At 41.6% G+C, this 20,483-nt stretch overlaps 1 protein-coding gene across 4 annotated transcripts in view; it reads left to right on the top strand.

Annotated features, from left to right (window-relative positions):
- Positions 1-20,483, top strand: part of LOC308592902 (uncharacterized protein) — a 72,549-nt gene that overhangs the window by 31,164 nt on the left and 20,902 nt on the right. The window lies entirely within an intron of this gene.

Genomic DNA, 20,483 nt, shown 5'->3' with positions numbered 1-20,483 from the left:
GTGTCCTCCATGGCAATCATCCCATATTAATTTACATTTAAAATCCTTCATCAGTTCAGATCCCGGAGTGGTTTACAACAGCATTCTGCCCACCTGCAATTCTCAGGAGAGAGAGGGGGGGGAGGGAGGGAGATCTAAGGTCTCCTCCCATTGATCTTCATGGCTCACTGCAGATTTGAACCTGCCAACGTGTAACCAACCACTATGCCTCAATGGCTTCCAAACCATATACTGCACAACTGTATGGGTTTCACTCACAGAGAAGTGTCCATTTTTCATAAGAATAAGCCAAGGTCTGGGGAGATTGCATTATTCAGCCAAGAGCTTGTGGCAGGCCCAAGCCCTTAGGTTTAACTGAAAAGCTGACCTTGTTACCTAATTATAATATATTTCACTTTCCTATTATTAGTCTGCAGTGTCTGAAAACGATGCTGTTTCAGCTGGATTTAATGTTATGCGTGTTCCAGTTATATATACTTTTTTCTGGGAAAATATTTAATACAAAATCAATTACTAATAAAAGGGAATTTGAACCCAAAGGAGACTCCCCCCAGAAAACCAATTTTCAGTGGCAATGTGACCCATTAATGAGCTCTGCTCTGTGCTGCCATTGTGCTGAGTGCCTCCTAATGAAATACAGCAGGTTAATGGTTGTGGTACAGTGGACTTAAATATGAACCACAGCAGGTGTGTATCTTAATGAGGTGTTAATAGTGCGGCAGGTGCATGTAAATAAGGAACACTGAGGGTAGTAATGGGTGAGTCAAGAGGGCCAAGTACCGAAAACATTGAAAGCTGGAACACACATAATGGCTCGTTTACACTCTGATTGTTTGCAATGCAATGTTTGCTCCCTAGCAAGTGAATCTGGAAAACTATTTTAAATGATCACATTGTCCTCACAGAGTTCTATTTAGAAGATATTTCAAGGCATTTGTGGCAATGTCTAGTGCATTGAGCCTGGGCAGAAAACTCCAGCTTTTACTCATTCCATCCTACTGCCACTTTTTTTTTTGTTTCTTGGGATGGGCAAAAATGCCCATTTCAGTTACTCCGTGTTTTTCATTTTTTAAAATCTTCACTTTTCCACAATTCTACATCTGCTTCCTTGAGGGGGAAAAGTTCTCATGAAAATTCATCAGCATTTTAGTGTGGATTTCTCCTAATTTACACATTTTTGCATGCAATTTTGCCTAAAATACACATTTTTGTACCTTCCCCTGATATAATGTATTTTTGCATGTTACTTTCACTAATATATGCATTTTTATGAACACTTTAACCTAATAACTTTCGTGAACATTACCTGACTGGAGATTTGTGTTATAAAATTTGGAGAAGTGCAAATTTCAAAAGATATCTGTGCTTCGGGTCACGTACTGGTTCAGAAAGTATGCAACTGGTAAGTTAGCCTTTAGATGCAAACTGAATTGAATTTCTGCTCCATCCCTGATCACTATTTCAAAAGCTTTCCAGTGATGTTATTCCTAACAAATTAAATGTCCTCTTCTTAGCTCTGTTTCTCCTTTACATTGTCTGCTGCTTGTAGCACCAACCTCACTGCTCACAATATCTTTAAACCACCTTGGCAGAAAGGAAAGCATTCCTTCCTTCTTCTGTCTTATCTTTCCAATATTTTGTCTTACAAAAATCATGCCACTAGCCCAGAAAAACTCGTTCTGCTTGTCCCACTGGAATTAATGGGATATGGTATCCTCAGGTAAGATAGAAAAAATCAGTGGCAGAGCAGCTACTTTCAACGTGAAAGGTCCCTGGTTCAGTTCCTGGCATCTCAAGGCAAGGCAGAGAACGGCAGAGAGCAGCCGCAGCCTAATACCCTGGCAAGTCACTGTCTATCATTGTAGATAATACTGAGCTAGATGGTCAGCTTTCTGAGTTTCTATGTTCTTCTTGCTCATATTTCCTGCTGGGAAGATCTACAACATCTCAGGTTAAATATGATGAAAAGCTGCGCTCCTAATCTCTTCCCCAGCACCACACCCCAGCTCTCTTTCCTTACTGCTAGAAAGGCACTGTTTTAGTGTATTTTAAGAAGTTTACATTTTGTATTCTGTTGCATAGGAGTCAACTCCTAGGGGCTTCAGCCCCCACAATAAAATATTTGAGAGGGCTGGGCCCCCGCAAAGTTGACGGGCATTCCCATTCAAATGGTGTGTGCGCACTGCGTCATGTGGTCGATTATGCGGGGGAAGGGCTTTCCTGGGCCCCCATAATGTTTTATTCAAGTTGGCACCCCTGCTCTGTTGTAAAACAGGATAGAGTACAATAGAACGGGATTGTAGAAGTATAACGGCTCGTTGAGAATCTCAAAAGCAAAATATGGAAGCTGCCACCACCACTGCTAAAGGAAACAATAACGAAGAATGGGCCTAGCTCCTTCAATAACGAACAGTGGGCCTAGCCCCTATTTGAAGGCCTGAATTTGCTCCTTCTTTACTCCCTCACAACAGTCACCAAAACAATAATGTTAGAAGTTTTCATCTCAGCCCTAAGTCTGCCCCTGGCTGGCAGTGGTATGGCTTGGTAGAGCCATGTAGCCACCACTGCAACCACAGACCCATTGCTTGCACAGGCCAGGGAGGAAGGTGGGAAGCAATAAGGATGAGGATAAGGATGCCCCTTTACTGTGCCAGATCCCAGGCTGGCATAGTAAAGAGGCTTGGACTGCCCCTGTTGCTATCAGAACCACCCCTCACAATGCCCCATTGTGGGTGAGGGAGGTTTCCTCTGGCTATACCATTGGCAGGGATACTGCTGGCAGTAGCTTCCTACCTGCTGCTTGCATGGGCACTTTGGGGTGCTGCTTGCTTGTGGGTCTTTCTCACCAGAAGCTCCTGCACCAGTGAGGGATGATGGAGGGACACATTAACTCTACCTAAAGCCCTTCAGTTGAAGAACATCTGTGGGTTGGATCGCTCTGGAAAACAGTTTCTCTTCGAAAGCCTGGTCCGAATCCAGATTAATAGATCTAGATCAGGAGAGGGCAGACTTCAGACTTGTTAAATCTCCTTTGTTTTTGTGTTTTGCGTCTGTGTGCAAGGTTTATTTTTCACTACAACTTCAGCCAGAGCCAGATGCAGAAGTGAAATAAGGAACATTCAGAGCCTAGGAATTCATTTTCACTACCAGAGCAGGACACAAACCTTTCATACAAAAAGAAACTCTTGGTGGGTTTTCTTCATTTTAGCAACTGAAATTAGGCAGGAAAAGCAGTTTTGTTTGTTGCTATCATTAAACAATTGGGTGTCAGAAAACTTTACTGATTTACTGCGGATCAGCCCGAGGTCTACCAGTAGTTTCCTGTCTGTCTACCTTCTGCTCACCCCTCAACTAGAATGTTGTTGCTGCTTTAAAGAGGAATTACAGACATTTCTCTTCATAAGATTTCAGTATTTATAACTTTTCCACCTATTGAACTGCTCCATTTATATGGAACAAGAGAAATTATAGACCCAAGCCTTGGATGAAAAGTAGAAAAGAAACCTTGCATTGAGAAGCCAGGGTCGGGGAGAAAACATATGTTAGTCTTGTGAGGTGTTCATTTCTGTTCAATTTGTGAGTGAAGCTGACAGGCACTTTAGACAACTTACCATGACACCAGGTGCCATAAATGTGACGCAGAGATCCATAAATGTGACAGAGTGTTTCTAAAAGAACCGCCGACATTTAAAGCATCATTCTCATTCTCCAAAAGTGGAATATTTACTGTAAGTGCAGATTGTTGAGATCTGGTGGCTAATCTGCTACCTGCACTGCTGTAATGTGTTTGTGAATACTCATAACAAGTATGCAAATTATCAGCCTCCATGACTTGACTGTGCTGCAAACCAGAGCTGACAGCACAATAGAATACAATAAAAGGAAGTGTCAGCATTGCACTCTGAATGCTGGAACATAGAGAAACAAACACCATGAGTGCAAACCGAAATAAATATATGTAATTGACAAGTGTACAGTATCACGTATAGCTCCTTGCAGTACCCTGTTTATTATAGGAGCCAGCCAACTATAGAGGCATGCCCCCAGCACCCAAACAGTTTAAAAAGAAGATGGGAATTGGCAGGTATACATCCCCCCCATATATTTTAGCAAAACAGAATCAGCAAGCTAAGTTAAATTTTTGCACAAACAAACAAACAAAATAATGATTGTTAAGAGATAATTGGGGCAGAAAAGTTGGATTTCTCAAGGCAGACATTGCCCTTACAGGATTGAGACCAGTAGTAGATAGGTAGCCGTGTTGGTCTGCCATAGTCAAAATAAAAAAATTTTCTTCCAGTAGCACCTTAAAGACCAACTAAGTTAGTTCTTGGTATGAGCTTTCGTGTGCATGCACACGAAAGCTCATACCAAGAACTAACTTAGTTGGTCTTTAAGGTGCTACTGGAAGAAAAATTTTTTAGGATTGAGACCGCCGTCCATAATCCAATATAATACTTCAAATGATGGACAGAGAAAGAGAAGAGGAGGGAAGAGGGATATTGATCTTCCTTTTCCCTCTTCCTTCAGTATACAGGATTTTTCCTCTGTACCCCATTATGCCTCAACAATCATGAAAAAGACCCCCTTTTGCTTATTCTGCTGATAAAGCCTTAGAGGCAGAGAGGCAAAAGCAGCAGACCTGTTGCAAGGACCCCTATCTTCACTATGCCCCTTGGGTGGCTTCTGGGATGTGGGCACGGGATTGCTGCCTAAATCATTTCACAGTTTTGAAATATGATTGAGGTTCATTTTGGGGGAAAGCAGAGAAACAGTATAGGAGATTGTGCAGGCCACGAGTGTATGGAGGTTTCATTCTGATTCTAAAATCATAGGATGTTCACATAAGCATTTGACTATTCATAGGCATTTCTTCATAGACTCTATGTGCAACATACAGTTCATTTTTTCAGCTCATTGTTAAGTGCAATATGTGAATGCTGGTAAGTGCTGATTAGTTTAAGATTAGAAATGAATGCATTAAAGGCCACACGAAGCTAGAATTCATGGAGACTGTATGCTGCAGCTTCATGAACTGGAATCAGGAACTGGTGTAAACTAGAGGAAGCTACATTTTGTTCACTTCTAAGTCATAGCTTGTTTTTATTTTTCCTTATTTATCTTTTCTTGCCACACAGTTTAAGCTAGTGTGCTTAGTTGGAAAAACATGTTTAATTGCACTTTACAGATATTCTCATTTGAAAAGAAGAAAAATGTTTTTCAAATAAAGTTCTAAAATGTTTAGGGAAACATCTGGACATTTTTTTATAAAAAGAATATGAGAGACATGTAGAACCTCAGATTCTTTAGAAGGCTGCGTGTTACAAATGTATTTGATACCATGGAAGAAACAGCCCACACAATAATCTGTTCTCACTCTTTTAATGTAAAGCAGTCTCTGTTGCTAAATACAAATTTGATACAGTGGAATTCACTTCCGTTACATTCTAAATCTGAAATCATAATGAAAAATAGATTTTTCATTTGGTGTTTCAAATTTATTTTTATTCCTTTATTTTAAAAAAGAAAAGAGAAACTGTTTACAATTGGGGTCAATTTAATTTAATCTGAAGACTCTTTCTCACATGATAACATGTAGCAGGAACAAATAGTTGTGCAAGTGATGCATGAGTCAACTTTTCAAGGCCTATTGCCTTGACTCAAAATGGGGACTCACCAGGAGCAGGATATGAACACGCCCATATATACTATGTTTCACACAATAAGGGATTATTTCTCAGAAACCGCTATATCTAGAGGGACAACACAGTGTTGTGGTTTGAGTGTCTCAATTCAGCCATGAAACTCATTGGGTGACCTTGAGCCAATAACTGTCTTTCAGCTGAACCTACCTCAAACAGTGGTTTTGAGAGTAAAAATGGCGGCAGCAGCGTGGGGAGAAAACAATGTATGCCACTTTGAGTGCTGTGGATGAAAGGAAGTTTATAAATGTCATAGCGAATCAATAAACAAAAGTATAGTTGTCATGAGATGCACATACAAAGGAACCACAACAAACACTCTTTTGAAAATGGCTTCTTGTCATTTAGCATTGGATAGTTTTGAGAACATACTTTCACTATTGCTGTGAATTTCTTTGTCCTCTGCCTGAAACACACACAGGGGAAGCTGAAATGTTGCTCTTAGGACTTCCAGTTTGCTCTATGAGAAGAAAGATGCATGAGAGAAAAAGATAAGAGTCCCATGCAGCTCCCTGCGATAGAGAATATGAGTTCACTTATTATACAAGACAATAAGCAACAAATGGAGTATGTATCACTTCCACGCCTGCTGTTCTTACACATGTTTGACTATATTACATTTCTCATTAAAACTCTAAAACAAGAAAATAATGCAGCCCACAATGTAGAAAAACAAATACACACACACACACACACACACACACAAAATATTGGCTGTTACAGTATGCAGATCTAATGGGTTGGAGCCAGACTTAGTCATGCTTAGAACTTATGTCCCCTTGATCTAAATGCTCCTACTCTAAGCATGACAGGAAGTCGCAATCCTATCTCCCATAAAGGAATCATGCAGTTAGGGAACCCAAGAGCAATCTGCAGCTTTGATTGGGTAGGAAACCTACTAAATATCACGAGTTACTGAATATCAGGAGAAGGGAAACTCAGATCCTAAACATCTGCTGCCTTATGGCTATACTCATTCGTGAGAAAGGCTTCAGGAGTAAACCCCAAGGAATAATCTGTACCCACTGCTTGTGGGACATCTTGGGGAGAAGAAAAGGTTAAGGACTAAACCCTACATGTATCTAGAGTGGAGTCCCTAAGACAGTTGAATGGCATATTGTGTGCTGCCTCCTGATAACTCCTGCAGCCAAGCTGGTGCCAAATATATTGCTTCCCTTCCCTTTAGATCGCATTAGGGAAGCTGAGAGTGGAGTCTTGTCATCTGGGTAGCCCAGGACCTCCATACACACTGCCTAGGCTTGTACTCCAGAGTGGAGGCACACTCCGTTGTCTTGTGAGACAGAAAGATGCCAGCAACTGGATATTACAGAAAGTCCTTCTTCCACATAGGATTCATAGAATCATAGAATCATAGAGTTGGAAGAGACCACAAGGGCCATCGAGTCCAACCCCCTGCCAAGCAGGAAACACCATCAGAGCACTCCTGACATATGGTTGTCAAGCCTCTGCTTAAAGACCTCCAAAGTAGGAGACTCCACCACACTCCTTGGCAGCAAATTCCACTGTCGAACAGCTCTTACTGTCAGGAAGTTCTTCCTAATGTTTAGGTGGAATCTTCTTTCTTGTAGTTTGGATCCATTGCTCTGTGTCCGCTTATCTGGAGCAGCAGAAAACAACCTTTCTCCCTCCTCTATGTGACATCCTTTTATATATTTGAACATGGCTATCATATCACCCCTTAACCTCCTCTTCTCCAGGCTAAACATGCCCAGCTCCCTTAGCCGTTCCTCATAAGGCATCGTTTCCAGGCCTTTGACCATTTTGGTTGCCCTCCTCTGGACACGCTCCAGTTTGTCAGTGTCCTTTTTGAACTGTGGTGCCCAGAACTGGACACAGTACTCCAGGTGAGGTCTGACCAGAGCAGAATACAGTGGCACTATTACTTCCCTTGATCTAGATGCTATACTCCTATTGATGCAGCCCAGAATTGCATTGGCTTTTTTAGCTGCCGCATCACACTGTTGGCTCATGTCAAGACTCCTAGATCCTTTTCACATGTACTGCTCTCAAGCCAGGTGTCACCCATCTTGTATTTGTGCCTCTCATTTTTTTTTGCCCAAGTGCAATACTTTACATTTCTCCCTGTTAAAGTTCATCTTGTTTGTTTTGGCCCAGTTCTCTAATCTGTCAAGGTCGTTTTGAAGTGTGATCCTGTCCTCTGGGGTGTTAGCCACCCCTCCCAGTTTGGTGTCATCTTCAAATTTGATCAGGATGCCCTTGAGTCCCTCATCCAAGTCGTTGATAAAGATGTTGAATAAGACTGGGCCCAAGACAGAACCCTGTGGCACCCCACTAGTCACTCTTCTCCAGGATGAAGAGGAACCATTGATGAGCACCCTTTGGATTCGGTCAGCCAGCCAGTTACAAATCCACTGGGTGGTAGCATAGTCAAGACCGCATTTTACCAGCTTCTTTACAAGAATATCATGGGGCACCTTGTCAAATGCCTTGCTGAAATCAAGGTAGGCTACATCCACTGCATTCCCTTCATCTACCAGGCTTGTAATTCTGTCAAAAAATGAGATCAGGTTTGTCTGACATGACTTATTTTTCAGAAATCCATGCTGACTATTGGTGATCACAGCATTCCTTTCTAGGTGCTCACAGACTGTTTGCTTAATGATCTGCTCCAGAATCTTCCCTGGTATTGATGTCAGACTGACTGGGCGATAATTATTTGGGTCCTATCTTTCCCCCTTTTTGAAAATAGGGACAACATTTGCCCTCCTCCAGTCTCCCAGGACTTCGCCTGTTCTCCAGGAATTCTCAAAGATGACTGCCAGTGGTTCTGAGATCACCTCTGCCAGTTCTTTTAATACTCTTGGATGCAGTTCATCTGGCCCTGGAGACTTGAATACATCTAAACTAGCCAAGTATTCTTGTACTATCTCCTTAGTTATTCTGGGCTGTGTTTCCTCTGCTGAATCATTTGCTCCAAATTCTTCAGGTCGGGCATCGTTTTCTTTATCGGAGAAGACTGAGGCAAAGAAGGCATTGAGGAGTTCAGCCCTTTCTGTGTCCCCTGTTTGCATTTCACCATCTTCTCCTCTGAGTGACCCCACTGTTTATTTGTTCTTCCTTTTGCTACGGACATACCCATAAAAGCCTTTTTTGTTGCTTTTAACCTCTCTAGCAAGCCTGAGTTTATTCTATGCTTTAGCTTTTCTGACTTTGTGTCTACATGTGCTGGCTATTTGTTTGAATTCCTCTTTGGTGGTTTCCCCCCTTTTCCATTTTTTGTACACATCCTTTTTTAATCTTAACTCAGTTAAAAGTTCTTTAGATAGCCACCCTGGCTTCTTTAGGCACCTTCCATGTTTCCGTCTCATTGGTATTGCCTGAAGTTGTGCTTTTACTATCTCCCTCTTAACAAACTCCCAGCCATCATGAACTCCCTTTCCTTTTAGTATTACTGTCCATGGGATCTCACCCAGCACTTCCCTAAGTTTTATGAAGTCAGCTTTCTTAAAGTCAAGAAATTGAGTCCTAGTATGCTTGGCTGCTCCTTTCCGCTGTATAGTAAACTTCAGAAGAGCATGATCACTCGCGCCTAATGATCCTTCCACTTCTACCCCACTAACCAGGTCATCAACATTGGTTAGGAAATGGCTGTTCCTCTTGTTGCTTCTCCCACTTTCTGGACAATGAAGTTGTCTGCAAGGCCAGTGAGGAATCTGTTTGACCTTATGCTCTTAGCTGAGTTTGACATCCAACAAATATCCGGGTAATTGAAGTCCCCCATTACTACTATCTCCCTTCCTTTTGCATGCTTGGCCATCTGTTCCAGGAAGGCATAATCTATGTCCTCCGTTTGGCTTGGGGATCTATAGTAAACTCCCACAATGAGGTCTCTGTTATTCTTCTCTCCCTTAATTTGACCCAAATGCTCTCACTTTGGCTTTGAGGTTCTAAGTCTTGGATCTCTTCACAGGTATACACATCCCTGACATATAACACCACTCCTCTTCCTTTCTTGTCTGGTCTGTTTCTCTGAAATAGATTGTATCCCTCCATTATTACATTCCAATCGTGGGACTTATCCCACCAGGTTTCAGTGATGCTATTATGTCATATTTAGTTTGCTGTACCAAGAGCTCAAGCTCATCTTGTTTATTTACCATGTTTTGCGCATTAGTGTACAGACATTGAAGTCCATTAATCATTCCCCCATGTCTCTTATTTAAGGATTTTTTCCTCCCACCACTAGGTCTGCATGCTGTTTGCTCCATTTGGTCTATGACATTTGGATGATCATCTCCATCAATTGATAGACTCCTACCTTCAGGAGCACTGTCTCCCTCCCCCACATTAGTCAGTTTAAAGCCCTCCTGATGAGGTTTCTGAGAATTCAAATTTCTGTTTGTATACAACGATGTTTTTAATAGAGAACACACACGTTTTCAGATAAAGATGGCACCTTGTAGTCCTATGAATAACATCTACCCTGCTGAACAGCTACTGCATTGGGACATTGTTCACAGAAAGTGAAATTCATGCAGTTCCCACGTTAATCTGTGCACCTTGAAGTTACATTGTGGCTATTGCTGCTATAAGTATTGCAGTCTCTTCTGGACTGGGCTACCAATGACTTTATGGTCACTCTTTTCTTCTTCTATTAGGACACAGTCTATGCTTGTCTGTGTTCTCCCATTCCGGACTGCATAGTTCTGGCTCTAAATTGGAAAACAAATAGCTACTGGCAGCTTGGATTACAGCTATAATTTTAGGAAATGGTGGACTATATCGAGAGAGGGCAGAAAGTAATGTAATACAAGAGTCAGTGGAATGACTTGCTTAAATACATATTAAAGAATAATACGGTAGATAAATTGTTTAGTTTTTAAAAGCATTCACAGTCTGCAACGCTATCCAGGAGAGCCAGAACACTCTTCTCCTCTAATCATTTCTGAAAACTCCAAAACAGCACACACATTTTAGCATACTTGAATTATCATTTGCTGCAATGCTGTTCCTTTTCAGCTGCATATATGAACAACCTAAACTATCTGATTTAATGTACCTTCTAACAACCTGCTTTTGTGATATGCCACTTCATACCTGCACACACACCTCGTAAATACACAGAAATTTGTGCCCAGAACAATGCCATAATTCTGAAGTGGTTTTGAGAACATGACAAGGTGAGTTACATATCCACTTATTTTGAGGGTGCCAGATTTGTGTGCACATTAAGACAGTGGGGAAGAAAACTTCCCCAATTTTATTTTTTCCTTGTGAGGGTGACTGAATGGCCTCGTGGTATTGTCCTTCACGAAAGACCTGCCAGGTTGATTTGTTTGCTGAAGAATTCCTGCCTTCTGCCACGAGCCTCGTGAGGCATGTTCTATGCAGCCCAAACGCATGAGTCATTGCCCCAGTCTCCTGTAGCATAGCCCAACATTGCTCCAGAGTGAACCAAAGAACATGGGAAGTTTGGCAGTGTATAAGTTTAAAAACCTTTAAATAATGAAGCAGAGTCTGTACATTGTTAACTGAGCCATGTCCAGTTGTCCACTGTGCTCACAGCACATGCTATGATGGCACATCCCTCGATATTGCTGAGTTCCCAATATCCTTACACAGCCAAGGTAATCTGAAAACAATGCCTCTTAGTTATGGCATTAGGTCATTAGAGGTTCCTGGGGAGAGAAGATGGGGGTGGGGAGGGAGAAGATCGAGGGCAGGAGAAGGGAATCTATGACTCTCCAGAAGATGCTGAACTACAACTCCCAGCAGTCCTTGTGAGCATGATCAATGACTAGGGTTGATGGGAGTTGCAACTCAGCAACATCTGGAAGCCCACTGATTTCCCATAATTGATCTAGAAGGATTCTGAAAAGGGGGAATTTTAGCAGTGTCCTGGGATTCAAAGATGACGCAAAGGATGGAATTTGGTACTCTCTCTCTCTCTCTCTCTCTCTCTCTCTCTCTCTCTCTCTCTTACATTTTTCCATATGAAAAGAACATGAAAACGCTAAACTCTTATGATCAGCCACTGATGTCCTGTTCTGTATCCTCCTCCATCATCTGAAATCAGCCAGGCACAAGAAGTAGGGCCTTTTCTGTGATGCCACTGAGATTCTGGAACATGCTGCCCAAGGACATTGGCCTGGCCCCACCACTGACAGACTAAAATTAACCTTCTCCAGCAAGCATTTTCCAGTCGTGATGTATGGAAGTGAGAGCTGGACCATAAAGAAGGCTGATCATCGAAGAATTGATGCTTTTGAATTATGGTGCTGGAGGAGACTCTTGAGAGTCCCATGGACTGCAAGAAGATCAAACCTATCCATTCTTAAGGAAATCTGCCCTGAGTGCTCACTGGAAGGACAGATCCTGAAGCTGAGGCTCCAATACTTTGGCCACCTCATGAGAAGAGAAGACTCCCTGGAAAAGACCCTGATGTTGGGAAAGATGGAGGGCACAAGAAGAAGGGGACGACTGAGGATGAGATGGTTGGATAGTGTTCTTGAAGCTACCAGCATGAGTTTGACTAAACTGCGGGAGGCAGTGAAAGACAGAAGTGCCTGGCGTGCTCTGGTCCATGGGGTCACGAAGAGTCAGACATGACTAAACGACTAAACAACAACAACAACAAGCAAGCAAGCATTTTTGGGTGCTGCCCAGTGAACTAGGCTGTGGTGGTGCTCTGTTGATTCTTTTTAAATTGTATTATACTTCTAGGGAGCTGTGTGTGTGTGCAATATTCCTTGCTTTGTTTTAATTGTAAGCCATCTTGAGTATATTTTTGTTCTACAGAAAGGCAGGTTGAATGTAAAATAAATAAATACTTTTAATCTACAATTTTTAGAACTACTCTGAAATATCAAACTAAGGGGACATTGTATAAATCCAGATTTCCCTTCATATAATTTACACAGCTGTCCAATTAAATGATCATCCCAATTATGAAAGGCTGTTAAAAATACATTTTTGCTCAAGGAGTTAGACACTTTAATTTCATCAGGGACTTTAAAATATTATACAGAAAAGCCAAACATTTCATGACTGTATTGAAAGTAAGATTAACACTCCTCTTACAAAAACTACCTTCTAAAAGTGGGATTGTGGTGATATGGATTTATTTTCTCTTGACATGTTCCATACATATAGTTCTTACAAAGTTTGCAGTTCAAAAGGTTTATTTGTCTAGCTACCTCTAATGCAAATTCAACTTGATACCCAAGCCAGGCCAGACACCTTTCTTCAATTGTTTTCTTTGTGTTCTTTCTTAAAAATAAATAAATGCCAGTGAGTCAAGTCTATCTGGAGGCTCTGTCTTCAAATCACAGGTGGGAAGAATGGGTTGTATTAACTCAGAGTTTCTGAATCCTTTTGAGCTCAAATCCAATCTCAGCTCATGCTACTTTGTCTCTAGCACCATAGATTGGTGTTCAGTATCCATGTACACTATTGCCTCATGCTATATGCAAGGATCTGTGGATTGGCGGCCTATAGCAACCATGGGATTAAAAGAGGATTTGAACAAAGCCTCTTGGATGCTTCCAAAATTTACGTACAGTCATACATTATGAATATAATCAAAGCTGGACAGGAATTGGGGGAATGATGCCCAGTTTGGAATACAGGTGCACAATACAAGTGTGCCAAATTCATATTCTGAACCTGTAATTGTGAATTTTGGCCACATTGCACACAGTTTTTCATTTTCCTAGGCTCAGTGCAGGATTTTGACTAGTTAACTCACTCTTCATTTCTCCCCCTAGGTGGCAATATTCTATTGCTGGCAGTTTCCCTCTGAAAAGTTAGATTGCTTGTGAGTATTCCATGTCATTATAGGGTTAGGCAGGTGGGACCTCAGAGCCAGGCAACACTTAATAACACACACACACCCCTTATGTGCAAAGATGGATATGCCCATTAGTGTATACTACTGCTGCTGTGACTATCCCTGAACTGGTTCCTACAACACCCCAAGAGCCAAATTTTGTAATCAAAGTGAAACAGTCTTATAAACAATGATGCATCAGAACCGTGAACTCAATGCAAGATCATAGTCCCTCTTCCATGAAAGGAAAAAACAGAAAGCTTTTAAATTTTCCAGTTCACAAAGAGAAGGCAATCATGGGTGGGTAGCTCCCAAGCATTTCATTGTTCACTTAAATACATGGTCTGCACAAGTATAACCCCCGTCACAACTAGGGACCCTAGTGAAGCAGGCTCCCTGACTGTGTGGAGAAACCTGTTCCTGTCCCAACAGACGCATGCCCAGTTCAGAACTTCCCTACATCTCACAAGGAAAGTTGGGAACTGAGGGGGTGGGAAACATACTAATAACATGAATACTAATAATTTATTTATACCCTACCCATCTGGCTGGGTTTCCCCAGCTGCTCTGGGCGGCTCCCAACAGAATATTAATAAAGCGATAAAACAGCAAACATTAAAAACTTCCCTAAACAGGGCTGCCTTCAGATGTCTTCTAAGAGTCATATTGTTGTTTATTTCCTTGACATCTGAAGGGAGGGTGTTCCACAGGGTGGGCGCCACTACCGAGAAGGCCCCCTGCCTGGTTCCATGCAACCTCACTTCATGCAGTGAGGGAACCGCCAGAAGACCCTCGGAGGTGGACCTCAGTGTCCGGGCTGAACAATGGGGGTGGAGACACTCTTTCAGGTATATTGGACCGAGGCCGTTTAGGGCTGTAAAGGTCAGCCCAACACTTCGAATTGTACTCGGGAACGTACTGGGAGCCAATGTAGGTCTTTCAGGACTGGTGTTATATGGTCTCGGCAGCTTTCATGAATACCCCTTCTCCCATTCACACTTTGAGAGAGGTGTACCAGAAGATTCCATGAGTAGCCCACTCCTGTGAGCAAGTTGTCAGGCTTTTTTTTAAAAATGAATTGCCAACGCATTCTCAGAATGAATTCTGTGACTTATTCTGATCAAGCCGTCACTTGAAAAGAAGTTGCCTAATGTCCCATCACACTATTAGTTCATCAAGCATTTTGTTACCCTGACTAGCACTGGATATGCAAGCTCTCAGTTCTTCACATCACAAGCCGCCTGATTCATCTTCCCCCACCTCATCTTCTTAACTGGCAATGCCAGGGACTGAACTTGGGACTTTCTGCATACAAACCGTGTGCTCTGACACTGAGCCGTGGTCCATCCCTTTCATAGTATTTCAATCATTCAGTACTTAGTTATCACAAAATCTAAACACCTAAACTCTTGCATCAGTATAGGGGGATTGTAGATAATGTGTGGGTGTTTGTGGTCACTTGCGTGATTTCTGATTCAAATCAGATATGTGTAGTTCTATTTGCAAGTTCACATAGAGTTTTTAAAAAATCCTGGAGTGATTCATGGAGATTGAATTGTCCAGTGGAACCAGAATGGCCTCACTAACCCAAACACAGCCATGCCCTTACAATGTTTTCTGTTTGCCACTTCTTCATAACATTGCAAGGGCTCCCATTTGGATTCTCACAGTGTTCCAGCTATTCCCACAACCCACTGCTAATGTATGACAGGAAACATTCTGTAACATATATAAATAGGAAATGACACAGCATCAAATCCAACTGCTGCTAGTTGGCATTAAGGAATTGTAAGGCACACAAAAATGGAGGCGGAGAAGCGGGTCTATGTAAATCATCTGTTTAAATTAATGACAAACAAAATTGAGTTCCCTTTGTGGTTGATTTTCATCTGAGCTGCACCCTACAATAAAATAGTTATCAAAGAAAGCTACCAATTAGTTGTTAATTCAAAACATCTTCAGAAATAAGGCTTCAAATCTCAACTGATATCTTTCCAACAACCTCCTAATTGCAGCAAGTTGGTGGTAAAAAACATTGCTTTAAATAAAAAGATGTATTTCATTTGCTGGAGTATATACTATCCCTTGCATAATTATTCCCAGAATTTCCTCATTATACCGTGAGCTTTCTCAGAAGATTTCTTGTGTATATGTCTACACTGAGATACAAAAGAAAGGACAGATTATTGTTCCCTAAACCTTATACTCTACACAGGTCTCAGGAGCTCTGGTCTGGTGGTGGTGGTGGTTATGGGGACCACTTTGGACAAAACACAGTTTTTAACAGAACCGATCAGAATACAAAGGCATGCAAAGAAAAAGAAAACTTCATCAAGGATAGAAAGATATAATTCCTTGTATCTTTTCAAAAATGAAATGTGACCCTAGATTAGGTGGGAAACAATAGTGAAAAACATGGGTGGGATTCAACTAATGAGTCCCATCCGTGGAAATTTGTGCAAGGACCTTCTTCCCCCTGCCTCCTGAAATTGTCTTGGGTGTGTCCAGCAGAACCTCCATAACAGTGCAGACGAAGGGCAGGACTGTTCTGTCTGGCAAGCTGAAATGTTTGCACTGATGGAACAATTTCAATATCATCATCATCATCATCATCATCATCATCATCATCATCATCATCATCTTTGTTAATTTGTACACCCGCCCATCTGACTGGGTTGCCCCAGCCACTCTGGGCAGCTTCCAACATATATAAAAACATAATAAAACTTTACACATTAAAAGGCTTCCCTCTATCAGTGCCTTCAGATGTCTCCTAAAGGTTGTACAGTTATATAGTTACTCATCTCCTTGACATTTGATGGGAGGGCGTTCCACAACACTGAATTCCTCCCCATGTGTACCAGTGGGTCTTGGCTCTCGAGAATTTGACTAAGGCTGAAAGTATTTCACTCATTCTGTTCCTTCTTGTTCAGTTGGTTAACTCTGCCCTAAGTTCCACTCCTCCTGCTTAGCTAATAACACAGGAAGTCACATTATACTGAGTTGGGCTATTGGTTCATTTTTCTCAGCACTGTCTACACTGACTGACACAAACCTTCCACAACATTCATTTCTCTGAGTTCTTTTGCAGGTGTGCACAGATAAAACTATAAAAAGGAACCTTATTGTGGTTGTCTGTTTAATTTTTTGACTTCTCTGGTCGGATTGAATGCTGTTCCTTCGTAGTTGTTTCATTGTCATAATACCCAGGAAAAACATTTTTTTTCTCCCACTTTTTTTTTATAAATGCAAGACATTATAAGTATATATGCACATTCCATAAATAAGCCCTAACTCTGTTATTGTTCTCTATTGTGTCACTGATAATGTTTTCTATCCGCACACATTTAAAAAGGCTCACCACTTCCCTTTTTAAGAAGTTGGAGGTTCTGCCTCCATCTTCCTGGGTGTAATTAAGATGGTGACCACAAAAAAGAACTATTCTTTGGTCTGTGCTTTGTCTCCTCCTGCAATAAAATGAGAAAGATGAACATATTTTAGATCCCTGACAGCAGTAAAACTGTTTTCACTTAGGAGAGGCATCATGAAATCATTTGGCCCCCTTGTCAAAAAGAGCAATGGCTTGTTGTCAGTGTTAATCCTCTTGGTTAGACACAGTGCAAATGGGTCCCACCTATGCCAAAGGTGAATATTAGCAGTAAATATCCTTTCAAGAGATCTGCCACTGGATCATTCAGTAGTGAAAACAGCTGTCCTCACTCATGCAGAACCTTTGGGTGAATAAAAGCCTTTAAAGATTAAAGTGCACCCTTCCTCAAATAAAGAAAAATATATATGCTTGACATAGAAGGTTCAACATTTTATTCAGTGACAGCATTTATTTTGCGAGCATTCTATTGCATTTGTTCTACCTAGTGACTGGATGGTAAATCGCTGTTGTGTTGAATTCCCCACCTTTTTCAGATGAAGTCACCAACATCTTCAAAAAGAATCTGAATTCCAGATGGGAGAGGTTCAGCTGTGTCCAGCTTATGGATCAGTTATAGTTGGCATCACTTATAGGTGTAGAAGGGAAGCAGAGGTGGTATGTGTTGGGTAGAGGGTGGCAAACAGGGAACAAACTGCAAGTTGGATTACTGGCCATTTTGGCCAGTGTCAGCTGGGTAGGAAAAGCTTGGACAGGACTTGTTGTGGGTGTGGTTGTAGATGCTTCCATTTTGGAATAAAACTGACACACAATCTTTAGTTGGATATTGACAGAAGCAGGTGTTCTTTGTTGATCTAATTCAACTTTCAGTGGCTTTTGGATACCATTGCTCATGATGTTTTGGTGATTTATAAGAACTGGCAGAGGAATGTAATAATCCAAGGTTACAAATATGAAGGTACCTTTCTCAGGATTTGGACCCAGCTTTCAGCCTTAGTTACCGGTACATTGCTGTAATTTTTATTTCAAAATGTGAAAGAAACCAAAGATAAAATGGAAACATTTCTGTAAACTCTGGCAGATTCCCTTGGTTTGGCCATTCACCATAAGATCATGCCTGTTTTGCACAAGCAATTTTAATTAGACTAATATTTGAGTTCTTATGTTTAGTATAAACTAAATGCTTATTTGCGACATCTGTTTCTCTGTACAGCTACTGGAATATCGTATTGTGTGAGTCATGTTTAGGTTAGTACGTACATGCACGGAGTTAAAGTTATCCTTACGCAGAGCTGAAGTTATGCTTATAAGATCATCCTGCAGGATGTGCTGCCTTTCTACTTTCATACAGGAAGCATGGTTCAATACATATATTCACTCAACTTTCCTGTTTAGAAGGTTTCAGTAGAACTTAGAATAAACTGTGGATTCACTTGGCTCTGATTCCCCATTCACTAATTAACTTTGTCTGGTCTGTAACTCTCTCTCTCTCATTCTCTCTTTTGGTGCTACAGTACTGTCATGTTATATTTGGGTACAGATAGCTTTTCCATTATTAAAGCTTCTTGAGGGTGTTTATAGTTTATAAAGATAGTTTGTCACACTTGCATGCATATTAAATTGGTGGGATCACTAATGAGTATTTTCTGATTATATTGGACTTTTTTTTTGGTAGTGTGTTATCACTGATTCTTAGGAAACATACACATATTTTGATGGTTTTACTTCCATGGTGTGGATCTCCCACTGAGAATGGTATATCTGTATTGAAAGCAGCATATATTAGGGGTGTGCATTGGCTCTGTGTGTATACTCCAAATTACAAGCCAAATTGGGGTGGTCTGAGGTATTCCCAAATCAGGTTGCTTGCTAATAAGGCTTGTCAAGGCAGAACAGGGAGTTTCCAACCTTCGCAGTAGCTCTGTTGTCTCAGGTTTTAAAAAAAGTTAAATATGCAACCTTCCCCCCTTCTTTTCTGAGAAACAAACCAAGCCAGCTAGGAAAACTCTCAGAGCTCAAGAGGAGATCAGGTGTGGAAGAGAGACAAGGGGGTATTTTGATGTACAAGGCCAACTTTTAATAATAGTGGAATGTTTTTCAGCGGTAAGCCAATCACAGTGATTTGGAGGAGGGATTCCAAAGAAAATAACCCAAGGTTGTTCCTCAGATGGGTCCTCATTCTCCTGTGTGTTTGAATTGTGAGAACAGAGTTACACCAGGGTTGAGAAACCTTAGACACACAGGCCAAATCTTGGCCTGCCAGGAAGCCCAAATTGGCCCATCAGGCTATTTTCCCAAACCACAGTCACCTACTGTCAGTTGATGGGAAGGAAGATGAGGTTAAATCCTGCACTGGCTGGGCAGTAGGATTTAGCCCTCCTCGTTAGATGAGGTGTGTGTGTGGGGGGGGGGGGGAGGAAGCCTGCTCAGTTCAGCAGGATCCAATGCTAAGCCCTTCCTGGATTCTCTGCTAAAATGGAGTCCCCCTCCACTGTAGGTGTATAGGACATCCATGCTATTGAGATGTTATGTACTGAGTTGAATAGGACCCAAAATGCAGCAGTCTGATTGGTCGTAGAACAATAGGATTCAGAATGCAGCAGTCTGATTGGTCCTAGAACAATGCAGCAGTCTGATTGGTCCGCAGGAGCCACCCAATCCAGCTCCAGGTGGAAGTGAATCCACAACCTGACTGGCCTACAGGAGAATCCTGGAGTTAGCCAATCACGTGCAGCCCATTGTGTAAATAATGTATATAAAGCAGATATTTTGGGGGAACGTTCATTCCTCCTCACCACTATGAGCTGAATAAATAGCATGAAATCCAATCTCGACTCCAAGTATATTTCATAAGAACTGCTACACGTGGCTGAATTGGAGTCCCTTTCAGCCAAACACAATAGACCCTGAAGGGCATGGACAGAAGGGCACACTGACCTTGAGACATGATGCTGCAGCCCTAGCCTGTCTTTTCATGGATTGAGGTCTTAGGGGAGGCTGGGTCAAAGCATGGGCACTTGTCCCTGTGGCAGAGGTGTCCCATCTCAAAGAACCCAAAGTGGCTAAGTTTAATAGTAGGGCCAAATCTAGTCGTAACATTGAATTTTGTAGTTGGATGCTGGAACCTAGGCAAAGCAATACAAAACCCCCTGCTGAACAGGATCCTGGTGAGCTCCCTGTGGTCAGCATTGGCTCAGGGAGCTCACTCAGGGAGAGCTATTGTTGCAGTGGCAGGCTGAACCTTCTGAGGCCATCTGAAATCTGGCTGGCAAGCTCTGGATCACAGCCCTAATTTGGCCCGTGAGGCCATTTCTGGCAAACTCCACCCACCCCCTAATCACGCGACAACCTTTGATATTGTTAGTCAATCATTTTCCTCTATGCTTACACTTTACACATCCTTCTAGGGTTATTGTTAAAAATGTAAAGATTTATATATTATACATACAATTTACATATTTTATGTATTAAGATACATTTTATATATTTTACTTATAATTTCCCCTGAAATGTGTTTTAAATCTAAAATACATAAAAGCTTGAGTAAAATACATAAAATGCATAAAATATATGTTTACTTCTT

Source organism: Podarcis bocagei, assembly GCF_964188305.1.
Source record: "Podarcis bocagei genome assembly, chromosome: 1".
Taxonomy (NCBI): Eukaryota; Metazoa; Chordata; class Lepidosauria; order Squamata; family Lacertidae; genus Podarcis; species Podarcis bocagei.
Note: the sequence above shows the minus strand (reverse complement) of the source record. Positions and strands in the feature narration are given on the sequence as shown.